Source organism: Pinus tabuliformis, chromosome Q (genome assembly GCF_031772625.1).
Source record: "Pinus tabuliformis cultivar Carrire ecotype Pingquan chromosome Q, CPIR1, whole genome shotgun sequence".
Lineage (NCBI taxonomy): Eukaryota > Viridiplantae > Streptophyta > Pinopsida > Pinales > Pinaceae > Pinus > Pinus tabuliformis.
The window spans coordinates 1,141,575,648-1,141,587,989 of record NC_142296.1 but is presented as its reverse complement, the minus strand read 5'-3'; the positions used below and the strand labels follow the sequence as shown (position 1 = coordinate 1,141,587,989).

The following is a 12,342-nucleotide window of genomic DNA, read 5'->3' as shown; positions in this document are numbered from 1 at the left end:
AGCTCAATAATTATGTTGATATGCTTGTTTATTTGGAATAAGGCTTCCAAATTTGGGCTATAAGCTCAATAATTATGTTGATATGCTTGTTTATTTGGACTAAGGCTTCCAAATTTTAAATTTAATTTCAAATGCTCCCGAAAAATCACATAGATCACAAATCTCACATTGATAACAAAGAGTCGACGCATTTGGAACCTATATCTAAGTTCATCATCAAAACCTAGTAGCTCATGAGTCCCTTTCCTTGATTTATTCCAGCGTTAGTTTCTTTCTTTCTTTTCTTTTTTTTAATTAATTAATTAATTTTTTATTTTTTAAATAATCTAATTATATTTATTATAATATAGTTATTTTTATTAATAATATCCTATTATTATAAAATTATTAAAAATATATATTTTAAATTCAAGATAAAATAAACTAAAATAAAATTCAAAATGGACTAATTTGCCTTTTCGTCTTTGACCTTTTATTTTATAATTCTTTTAATTTTTATTAAATGAACGTCGGAAGTTATTTATATAACATTATGAGGAAGTTATTTATATAACATTATGATGAGTTATATTTATTAATAATATCATATTATTATAGAAATTCTACTCATATGTTTATAAAATTATTATTTTAAATTCAATATAAAATAAACTAAAATAAAATTCAAAATTAACTATTTTATTAATTGAAAGTTGAATTTACTATTGTATTTTTAGGATTTATATAATATTGGTTTGTTGATTTTGCTTCTCATCCTTGTCCTAATGATAATGATGAACCTAGATCTAGGTTCGAAACGCGTAGACCCTTTATTATCTATGTGATTTCTCTGGAAGATCTAACCATTTTAAATTTAATTATTAAGTTAGAGATTTAATTTAAAAAAAAAAACAATAATAATCATAAATTAAAATTGAAATTTATCTTAAAAATAATTAAGCATTTTTTAATTTTTTATTTATATTGATTAATTAAAAGAAATGTGATATAAAAAAATATTCTTAAATGTTTTTTTAAATGTATAATTATCATAATTCATATATTAATTCATTTTGTAATTAATAATATTAATTTAAAATAATTAATTTTTATTATTTTTTTAAATGTATATATATTTGATTCATTTTGTAATTAATAATACTAATTTAAAATAAAGTTCTAATTTAGTTAATTTCTATAAAAAATAAATAAATGTATATATATTTAATTCATATATTAATTTATTTTGTAATTAATAATACTAATTTAAAATAAAGTTCTAATTTAGTTAATTAATAATCTTTTTTTAAAATAAAGTTCTTGATATTGTTGTTCTATGTTAGATAACTTGAGGATTATGTTATATATTGTTCATGAGCGTGATATATAACTTAGTGTTGCTATATGCTATTAAATTGATGATTAGGGTTATTTCATTGAGATCTTGATATTGTAATTTGGATTGGTCATATGCGTGATGGTTATGTTCATTGCATTGAAGATCTTGATGTTATATGTATCGTGTTACGATTACGGTATGAGTCGACATAGTTGTTACATGATTTTATGATGTGAACGTGTTAGTTAGTTAGTGTTATGGATATCGTGATCTTATTTATGTTTGAGTTGACATATTGTAAAGTTATACCTTGCTAACTAGATTGATAGTGCACACAAGATAGCCTCCCTTGAGGTACATTAAGAGTTTTCTTGTGTCATATATTTGGTACTTGACTGTTTGATTATGTTGTCTAGTTGATTGAATTGCATAATATGAGTATGTGTTAAAATGGTCTTGTTTTAAGATGATTTTACTAACACCTATGTGTTGAGACAATTGATGTGTACTTGAATGTAGTTGATAGTTGTAGCATTATGTCTAATGACTATGAGTTGATTATGGATTATGACATGATTGTTAGTCCTGGTAAAGGTTGATTTCAAATTGATAGATATGATTGTCTTGATATGTGGAACATGTGGTTGACATGTGTGAGCAGTTGCAGGAAACACGCTTGGTATTAGCGTGACAAGGTAATAGTTGATGTGTTTATACTAACAGTTGGGTGATGCGAAAATGCATAGTAAGCCTTGATTGCAATGAGGAAAAAGGTAAAAGAAAGGAATTGGGCAAAAAAAATCTTTGGCTAGGTTTGGAAACCCTAATTCCAAACAAATGAATGCTTTGCATACAGGGAGTCTTCTTAACCTTGATTTTGCTGACATTATGTGGATATGTGTTAGATTCATGAATACGTACTTCACAGGTATATTAGTTAGTCTCTACTTACAAGTGGATCTGCCAAAATAATTGAGTCTTCTTAACCTTGATTTTGCTGACATTATGTGGATATGTGTTAGATTCATGAATACGTACTTCACAGGTATATTAGTTAGTCTCTACTTACAAGTGGATCTGCCAAAATAATTGAGTCCCGTTAGAGATGGTGTGGATGTGTTCAGTTGCAAGCAATGCACTTGGCACAACAAGATGAGGTAATCAATGTATTGTTATGTTTATTTATACATTGAAAGTTATGTGTTTACGGTGATGTGATGCAGGGGATTGCATGGCAAGAGAGACTACCATGAAATCTTGGAGAAGGATCTAATTGAGTTTCCATGGGAACCATGGGGATTGAATCATGGTGTTTGTTGATAGTCTTGTGTTTTTGGTCTTTTATGATTTGTCGAGCTTGATTTGCGATTTTGTTTATGTCTGGTGCAAGGCCTTGCCAATTTGGTTGTGGTGTCGTATTGTTGTAATTGGTTTTCATGATCTTCTTCTTGTTTGTTTCTTGACTTACCTTTTATGTTTTGAATCTTGGGAATTGGTTGGGAAAGAGGAAAAGTTGATGGAGCTCGGGGAGAGTTGTGTGGTACCCAACAGGTAATGTAAGACACGGATGAAGCTCAGTGAATGAGTAAAAGCAACGGAAAGTAAGACTATGAAAGTCGGTTGGACTGGTTGGGTCCATTATGGTAAATGGACGATGACAAAACAGTCATGGGAAAGGTAATCAAGAAAAGATAAGGTGAATGGATTTGAGGCGTCACATGCCTTGGCTATGTTGGGAACTGTTGTTCTCAATATTGCGCAAGTGTTGCATGAATAAAGGAAGTTCTCTTAACCTTAACTTTATGATATCTCGTAATTATGTTATGATCATGATTATGTTGATGTTTATATTTGTATACATGTAGGTGTGTATGTATGTCATGTTTGACAGGGTTGTCATGGATCATGATTACTAACGTTAACAGTTATGTGTATATATATGTATGTATGTCATTATCCAACAGGGTTGTCAGGGATCATTCTTGTGGAGGAATGATTTCTTATGCAGGTGAATGACATGAAGAGATTCTTGGTTCGTGAGGAATCAAGTGGGAAGAGTAGTCATGACAAATATATGAAGTTAGTATCATGTGAATATGAATTTATATTGTATGTTTGTATTATGCCTATGCTTATGTTATGGACAGGTTATACCGAGGGATACATCAACAAAGTGAAAGCAGTGTGGTTTGCAGTATGCTAGGATAAGCATGGATAAGACATTGGAAGCAAGGTTTCTTGGTAAAGAGTCAGTGTGGTTTTGGATGTGTGGTATGACTATTGTGCATATGTCGTATATGTTGTACTTGTTGCACCTGTGATGTTGTGTGCATGCAGTGTGGTGTATATTTAGTGTGTGTACATGTTGATTATGTAATGTTATGTACATGGTGTAGTACAAATAGTGTTGTATGAATGTTGCATATTCAGTGTTGGGTATAGATGGTGTTATGTACATGTTGGATATGTGGTATTGTGTACATATTGTACTGTGTGCATGATGGATATGCGGTGTTGTGTGCATATGGTGTTGTGCACATGTTGGATATGCAGTGATGTGTACAGATGATGTTATGTACATGTTGGAAATGCAATGCTATGTACAAGTGGTGTTGTGTGCATGTTGTACATGTGGTGCTATGTACATATGGTGTGGTGTGCATGATTGTACAAGTGGTGTTGTGTGCATGTGGTGTTGTGTACATGTTGTACAAGTGGCGTTGTGTGTAGGTGGTGTTGTGTACATGTCTTGCATGTGGCGTTGTGTACATGTGGTGTCACATACATGTCGTGCGTGTGGTACTGTGTACATGTGGTATTATGTACACGTTGTATAGTGGTGCAGTGTACATATGGCATTATGTACACGTTGTGTAGGTGGTCTTGGTACATGTGGTACTGGTGTACGTGTGGGATTGAGTGCATGTTGTACATGTTGTGTTGCGGGCATGCGGTATTATGTATGTGCATTATGTAGTCATGGTATCATGACATATGAATTCATTGGGTTGCATTATAGACACATATTTGTGTTATGTTGTACATCAGGTGTAGGTACATGTATTGTGTTGTACATTGGATGTAGGTGTACGAGTTGTGTTGTATACCAGGTGTACATGTACGCATTTTGTGGTGTCATGCATTGTGTGTGGACGAATGGCTTCTGATGTACATTGTGCACATATACGTACATACAATGGTGTAGGTGTATGTGTTGTATGTCAGGTATAGGTGCATGTATTGCATGGAGTTATATGTCATGTCTGGTTGTTTGTGTGTGAGGCACACTATGAGTATGTGCACCTAGTGGAGGAGAAGGCACTGGGTGTTTGTTGGGTGTGGCAACCGATCTAGTGTGTGTACAAAAGAACAAAGGCAGAAGTAAGGATTGATGAAGGATAAGTATTGGTATTGTATTTCAGTTTTACTATGCATATGATTTATGATTCTGGTATATGATGATTACATGTGATCTATGATTTTGGTTTATGATGGTTACATGTGATTTATGATTTTGATCTATGATTGTTATGGTTTGAGCTAGCTTGATGTGATATTTTTGTGCATGTTGATTTGGTCAAATATGGTAGTTTGACTTGTTGTGACAGGATGCGAACATGATTTCGAATGTACCTTATTGATGAGCTACCAATGAGGTATGATTTGAAGTTATTTCAATTTATTTTGAATCTAATGGAAGTTATGTGCTTGGTATAGGAAGCACAGAAATGCCTGGTTGGGTGGTTAAAATCAACTGCAAGAATCAACAGTGAAAAGAATTGGAATATGCAGCAACATGTTGGTAAAGAACTTCAGGAACAGGGCCATTGTGGGACACTAGTACCCAATTGTGTCCATTGATTTCTAGGAGCATGCTATGATCGGTATGATGGTTTTGAGGCAAGCATATTCCTTAGTCTTTATATCTTCCGATGTGAGGAAGCCTTGCCACGAAATGGGATGGGGCTGCCAGCGAAACTTGGAAGGTGAGTGGCTACATGGAAGGGGTGACCGGATTCCCGAGGGACTGTGTAATAGAGAAGGGAAGGTTACAGATGGATTTGTCTTGGTCATTAGCATTTACAGATGGAATCAGATGCACATTGGGAGTACACCCTGGAACAATGAGTCGGTAACGATTCGTTGAGAGGACAAGTGGCACAGGATTATAACGTTAGGCATTGGATGGAGATTTGACTATGGTAGTGGATTCTGGACTTCTTGGGAAAGAGGTGAATCTTGGTATTATTTTGAGGGTGGAGATGTGAGCCTCTGGATTCCCTTGTTGCGGATGCAAGCATCAATTCCCTTATTTGATGGTTTAGGAAATGTGCACATATGTATATGTGGTTATTGTAAATACCTTAATGAGTTGTGTTATAAAGCTCCAGTAAAACAATATGTTTGTTATGTTTCACTGATGGTCGTAGTAAACTGCAACGAGCTATGTTGTAAATCTCCATTGGTAGTATGTTAGGTTTTCAGTAGTCTTGTTGGTTATAGATGTCATTGAACACCGAGGACAATGTTCCCCCAAGGAGGAGGGTTCTGTAATAGCCCTAGTGAAAATTCCATGTAAAAATATAAATACCACAGATCATGGGACATGTATTCCAAGTTGAATGGTGGGCAGGACATCCTAGGGGGTGTTCATTTGGTTGTTTATGGCTAAGGAAATTGGCAAAGGCAATGGCAAAGGCTTTGGAAAGGCAAAATGGCATTTTTGGCACAATTATTTATTAAAATAATGGAAATTAAGAGAAAAGGGAGGTGAAAGGTCAAAGGTTGCATGTGAGGAGGAAAATGAAGGAAAATAATGGAAAATGGAGAAAATAGAGGCCTCATTCATAAAAAGGTTCCTGACGATCAGTTGGTAACCTTTTGTCAATTTAGCTTTGGAGCTCTTTCATTATTCTCGCTCTCTATCATACTCTTGGACAATTAGAGTTTTCTTGGAGCACTTTGGCATTGGAACAAGAAAGGCAAAGAAGACAAGAGGAAGCAAATATAAAGCAGGGAAAGGTGGGATCAAGCAACTACAATAGGTTTCATTGTAGGTATCGAATTGCATGTGTATTTTCGTTGCTAGATTTGGCATGCATGGGATTGCATGTGTTTCTTTTCTACCATGGCATGGGTTTTCCAGGTATGACAAAATCTTCAGCCTAGCCTTGCCATTTCTTGATGTCTTTGATGAGATGGGTTCTCTCATTCGATTTATGTGGGATGGTTGGATTGGATTCGAACCTGAGTGGGGTGGATCTCTGAATTGACAAACACATGGTGTAGCGACCCTTGAATCGGACTGAGGATTCAAGAAGCCACTAGCCTAGTAGCCCCTGAACTGGATTGTGGGTTGCAGTAAAGCCAGATTGTGTGCCTCGGTGGGCCTAGGAATCCTTGTCGGTGAATGGCGGGATATATAGTAAATCCAAGAGGCGGATTTTCTCTCCGTTGGGCCTAGTGATTCTGAGATGGAATGCATAGTAAAGCCTAGAGAGTATGTCTCAATGTAGGGCCTAATGATCCCTGGATCAAACTGCGGATGCGTGGCAAAGCCTAAGAGACTAGGAGGCACTTAAATTCCTCATGGTGTAGGTGGAGTACTCCAGTGGCATCCACTTTTATTGGTGTCTTTGATGTGTTCTATGAGTCCCACTTTCATGCTTGGAATATGGCACGAGGGTGATTAGCTGAAGAGAGACTTGGCTCAGCCAATCTATGGTCGGGTTGAATGTGGTAGTCCCATCATCGGTTGGTTCATTGCATTGATTAATGAGAAATTCATTCCATTGATTTTCATGTATAAATGTACTGGTGTATATATGGATTTTGATGGCTAATATGTTTATTCTATTTATGTTCCTATTATGCTGGTTATATGTACATTTTATGGGAGCAACTATGTTTAGCTCTCATCATGTTTTGACTTGTATTTGAATGGATATTGTATCTATGACCTAATAAGTGATAAGGCAACAAATGACATGAGGAAACGATGGTTCATGGCGATTCTCATATAAGTATGAGATCCCTACACTTAATTCTGTTGTTTACACCTATAAGTTACATGTTGACAATATGTTTGATGAAATTCCTGTCATGGCTAGTAGGGGTCTGGTTAAGGTCTTGATCAACTATTTACTTTTGCAACATTGTTTCCTTTTACTTTACTTGATTATAAGATTTCATTCCATTTTAGGCAGTGGCCTAGGCTCTGGGCCTGGAAAAATGGCTTAATTCCTGGGGTGGCTAGCATATAATTGGCAACTTTGGTCCACAGTCACTGGCAGGAAGGCCTATGAGAGTGACTTTAGGTCTCTGGTCGCCCTCTTGCCCATAGCATGAGAGCGACTATGGCCTAAGAGGTCCAAAACAACAGTGGGACCCAGGGATAGGTTTTCTAAGTGGCTGACCTGTCTCTTGAGGGTTCTGTTGATGGTGTTGGATGACTATGTGTGATGTTCTGTCGATTCCACTTCCTTAAGGTCACCTAGGAGGTTGAATCTGATCATAGTAACCTCGCGTCTCATGTTTACCTCGGTTGGCATGGTTACTTGGGTGGATGTCGGACGAGGGTGTTACAAGTTGGACCCAAGTTTTAGATTATAAGAAAACAACTTTTAGATGCTGAGAATATTTTCAAACTTACCATTTACAGAACACATATCCCCAAGCCAAAAAGAACCTAACAAAGAAGAGGAGGTCGACAAATAAACAAAAAGGTTGGCAGTAGTGCTTCGTTTTAGAGTGCATCACAGGATCTTTTGAGATATTGCTAATACTATTATTGTTACACATAATAGAGTGAGGTTGATCACAAATTTCTTGAAGATCCTTGAGATTTTGCTTCATCCATAAAACTTGAGTACAACAAGAGGTTGTTGCAATATACTCTGCTTTAGTGATGGATAGAGAGATTTAGGTTTGTTTCTTGTTGAGCCAGGAAACCAAACATTTGTCTAGAAAGAAGTCTCCTCCACTACTGCTCTTTTTTCATCAACACTTCCAGCCCAATTTGCATCTGTATATGCTTTGAGAGTAAGGGACATTCCCCTTGGATACCATAAGCCATAATCCATAGTACCTTCAAATATATGAATATTCTTTTCACAACATTCACATGAGATTCTTTTGGACATGATTGAAATCTGCCCACCAATCCTACCGCTTGCATAATTTATCGTCTTGGTGTTGTTAAGTAAAGCAGGTTTTCAATGATAGACATATACATGGTTTGGTTTACTTCTGGAGACTCATCATCCTTGCTGAGTTTACAATCTATAACCAAGGGAGTGCTTACAAAAGTAAAGTTTTCCATACCAAAAATTTTCAATATTTCCTCAAGGTGCTTAGTATGAGAAATGAAAATTCCTTTTCTAATTGATTAACCTACAAGCCAAGAAATAAGGGCAATTCCCCTAGCATAGACATTTCAAATTGCTTCTACATACTTACTGCAAAACTCCTACTCATAGAATAATTATCACTACCAAATATAATATCATTTACATAGACAACAATAATCAACATGTTATCTTTTTCAATCTTAATATAAAGAATGATGTCGATGGTTCCTCTTTTGAAACCCTACTACTAAAGATATTTATCCAATTTGGAATACAATGCCCCGGGTGCTTGTTTTAAACCATACAATGCTTTCTTTAGTTTGCACACACAATCTTTATCGCCTAATAGTTGAAATCTTTTTAGTTGTTCAACATAAATGTCTTGTTTGAGTTCCCCATTCAAAAAATGTTGATTTCACATCCATTTGATAAACCTTGAATCCTTTAAAACAAGCACAGGCTAAGAACATCACGATTGCTTCAAGTCTAGCTACTGGAGCAAATGTTTCTTTGAATTCCACACCTTCAAATTGGGCATATCCTTTCCATACGAGTCTTTCCTTGTTCCTTACAACCTGTATGTCCTCATTGAGTTTGTTTATATATACCCATTTGGTCCCAATCACATTTTTGCCTTCTAGTCTTGGAACATATTCTCACGTCTCATTTCTCCATCCAATCTAGCTCTTCATTCATAGCTTTAACCCAATGCTCATATTGGCTAGCCCAAGCAAAGTTTTGAGGTTCCATAAGTGATAAGAATGTTAGGTTCTCTTGGTTTGATGCATTAATGAGCTTTATTTTTGTTTGAACTCTTGAATCTTTGTCTCCCAGACTTTGATTATCTCATGATTCTTTTGAGCATATATGGATGGAGTTTTTGTGTGCAATGGCTCATCTTCTTCTTTCTAATCTTCTTTGTACTCTTCATCATCATGTTCATTTGATTATGATTCTTGGAAGATGGTTTGTTGTGGTTGAGCTTGCAATAACGCTTCATTATGGGGCAACACTTCATTTACTTTCACATCAATACATTCAATGACTTCTCGAGTTTTTTTATTATAACATATATATCCTTTGCTTCGATATGCATATCCTAAGAAGATTCCTTCATTAGTTGTAGAATCGAATTTCCCTATATTTTCTTCATTTACTTTAATGTAGCATTTGCTTCCAAAAATTCTTAAGTGTTTGATTGTGGTCGATCTTCCTTTCCATAGCTCATAAGGATTTTTGGTATTATTTGTCCTTATTTGAGCTATGTTATTCTGTTATGAATAAAATAATAGAATATATATATATATATATATATATATATATATATATATATATATATATATATATATATATATATATTAAAATAATTAATTATGAAAGGTTGAAGTCAAAAGATGTGACCATTATTCCCTTATGGCTTGTCAATGCCTATATAGGAAAACTGCCACAAAGCAATGTACTGACAATTTGATTTAATATAATAGAACTTGCATTCTACATTACACAAAAAATACACTTCTCACTACATATTCTAAATTGTCTCTAACATTGGTATTAGAGCACTTTGTCCTCGGTTGCTCCCCCGCTACACAAGCCATCCGTACGCCACTCACACCTATGTCCACTTCATTCTGCATTCACGAATCAAGCTTCATCATCCCCGATTTCCATACTCCTGTTGTAGCAACATGTCCGCAACTTCCCATATTATATTGCTGATAACCTTCATGCAATTAGGTAGTTAATCGGTCAACTCTACCAAGTGTTGTCTTTTGTCGTGATCGAGTCCCTATTTTTTTCTCCGAGCCTCCACGTACCCTCAAGCTGCCACCATATCTGAGCCGTGTTGTCCTGGTCTGTTATTTTCTATGTGCAACGTCATAACCTTCGCTCGCCAACTAACCATCACTCGCGCTGACATCTTCCTCATCGCATGCATCAACCCATTGTGTCGCTCATCCTTTTTTTTTTTTACATTAACCCGCCGCACCGATCACCAAAGTCACAACCAATCACCCATCTCCATCACAACATCGTAAAACCCTACCACCATTTATCTCCATGTTTTCCTACTGGCTGCATTCCCCTGTGCCAGCATTTTTGACCAACCATCGATCCAAATGTTGCCAATCAACGAATCAAGGCGATGAGTTTAATAAAATTTACTTATAATTGTAAGCTTAATTATGAGGTTGCATAAAGTTGTCGGTCTCGTTGTTTTTTTATAATTATATGTTAGTGTAAACATTTAATGTAACATAATAATTATATATTATATTATATAATTTAAACTATATAAAGGTGGGTTCCACCAGGAAAAACATGAACAAGATGGTGAGAAACGAGGAGTTACAAGTTGACGTGAACCACTATGGAGATGAAGTCAACAATGTGTGATATCGTCTCAGTAACATAGAAAAATCGCAAACAAAATTTAGGGAAGAACAAAAAAGGTTGATGTCAATGATGGAGCAAATACTACATAAAGACTTCAAAATTGACAAAACCACCCAAAGGCTTGACAACCATAGCAAACAATTTAATCAATTAATGGAAAAAGTGGACATGTTAATAGTTCAAACTTTTCAAGGACCAGAATCCAGCCCACAAAACTAAAAGGTGGATGAACTTGTTGATCCGTCTGAGATATGCTTTTCAGGTAGCCAATATTACACTAAATTTCCATAAAAGGACTATCAGCGGATTAAAAAGGAGCTACCCAAGTATGATGGTAAAGACGATAGAGGCTTTATTATTTGGGTTAATAAAATGGAATCCATTTTCAAATCAAACCCACCATTAGGTGAATGTGAGAAAATCGTGACGACATCCAACAATTTGGAAGTAGAAGCATATGATTGGTTCCTATGGTGGTCTAACAAATGTGACGCTCATTCTTTTCATTGGAAGAATTTCATGGATGCCTTGCTAAAAAGATTCTATGACAAAGAAGAAGATGATGTCTACAACAAATTTGTTCATCTCAAGCAAAAAGGGTCTGTAAGCAAATATACCCATGAATGGGAAGTATTGGCTACACGACAAAGAGGATTTATTGATGAACAACTACTTAAAATGTATAGATGTGGACTTAAAGATTATATTCGTGTAGAAATGAAATTGTACAAACCAAAAACTATTGAAGAAGCTAGACATGTGGCAAGGCTTATTGAACAAAAACATAAGTTCAACATGCCATCATTCAAGGAAGACGAAAACCAACAACAATACTCAGGTAAAAAAGAGACAAACAAATGTAGATATTGTGGAGACAAATGGATGTTAGGACATAGATGCCTTAACAAGAAATTATATACTTATGAAGTTGAGAAAGAGTCAAACACTTCAAGTAATGAGTTAGAGAAAAGGATAAAGAAGAAAAATAATTGTCACAAGTGTGGAGAAAATTGGACACCAGGACATAAATGTGAAGACATGTCCTTATGTTACTATAAGATAGTAGATGGAAGGCAAATTGAAGTACAAGAACCTGATGAAGAAATCACTATAATGCACAATGCATATTTAGATTATGAGGAAACATTGTAAGATGCATCATTAGCTGCAATTTCATATGTTTGGAAAAATTGGGATGAAGAAAGCAATTTTTCAAAAGATAAAACACTAGCAGCGACTGCAAAATACATTCCACCGCACGTTTGAAAGCAAAGAGAC

General features: G+C 35.3%; 1 protein-coding gene across 1 annotated transcript in view; it reads right to left on the bottom strand.

The window, feature by feature from the left end:
• Window positions 1–12,342, bottom strand: part of DET1 (light-mediated development protein 1 / deetiolated1 (DET1)) — a 362,730-nt gene that overhangs the window by 328,590 nt on the left and 21,798 nt on the right. The gene's annotated exons all lie outside the window — the stretch shown is intronic.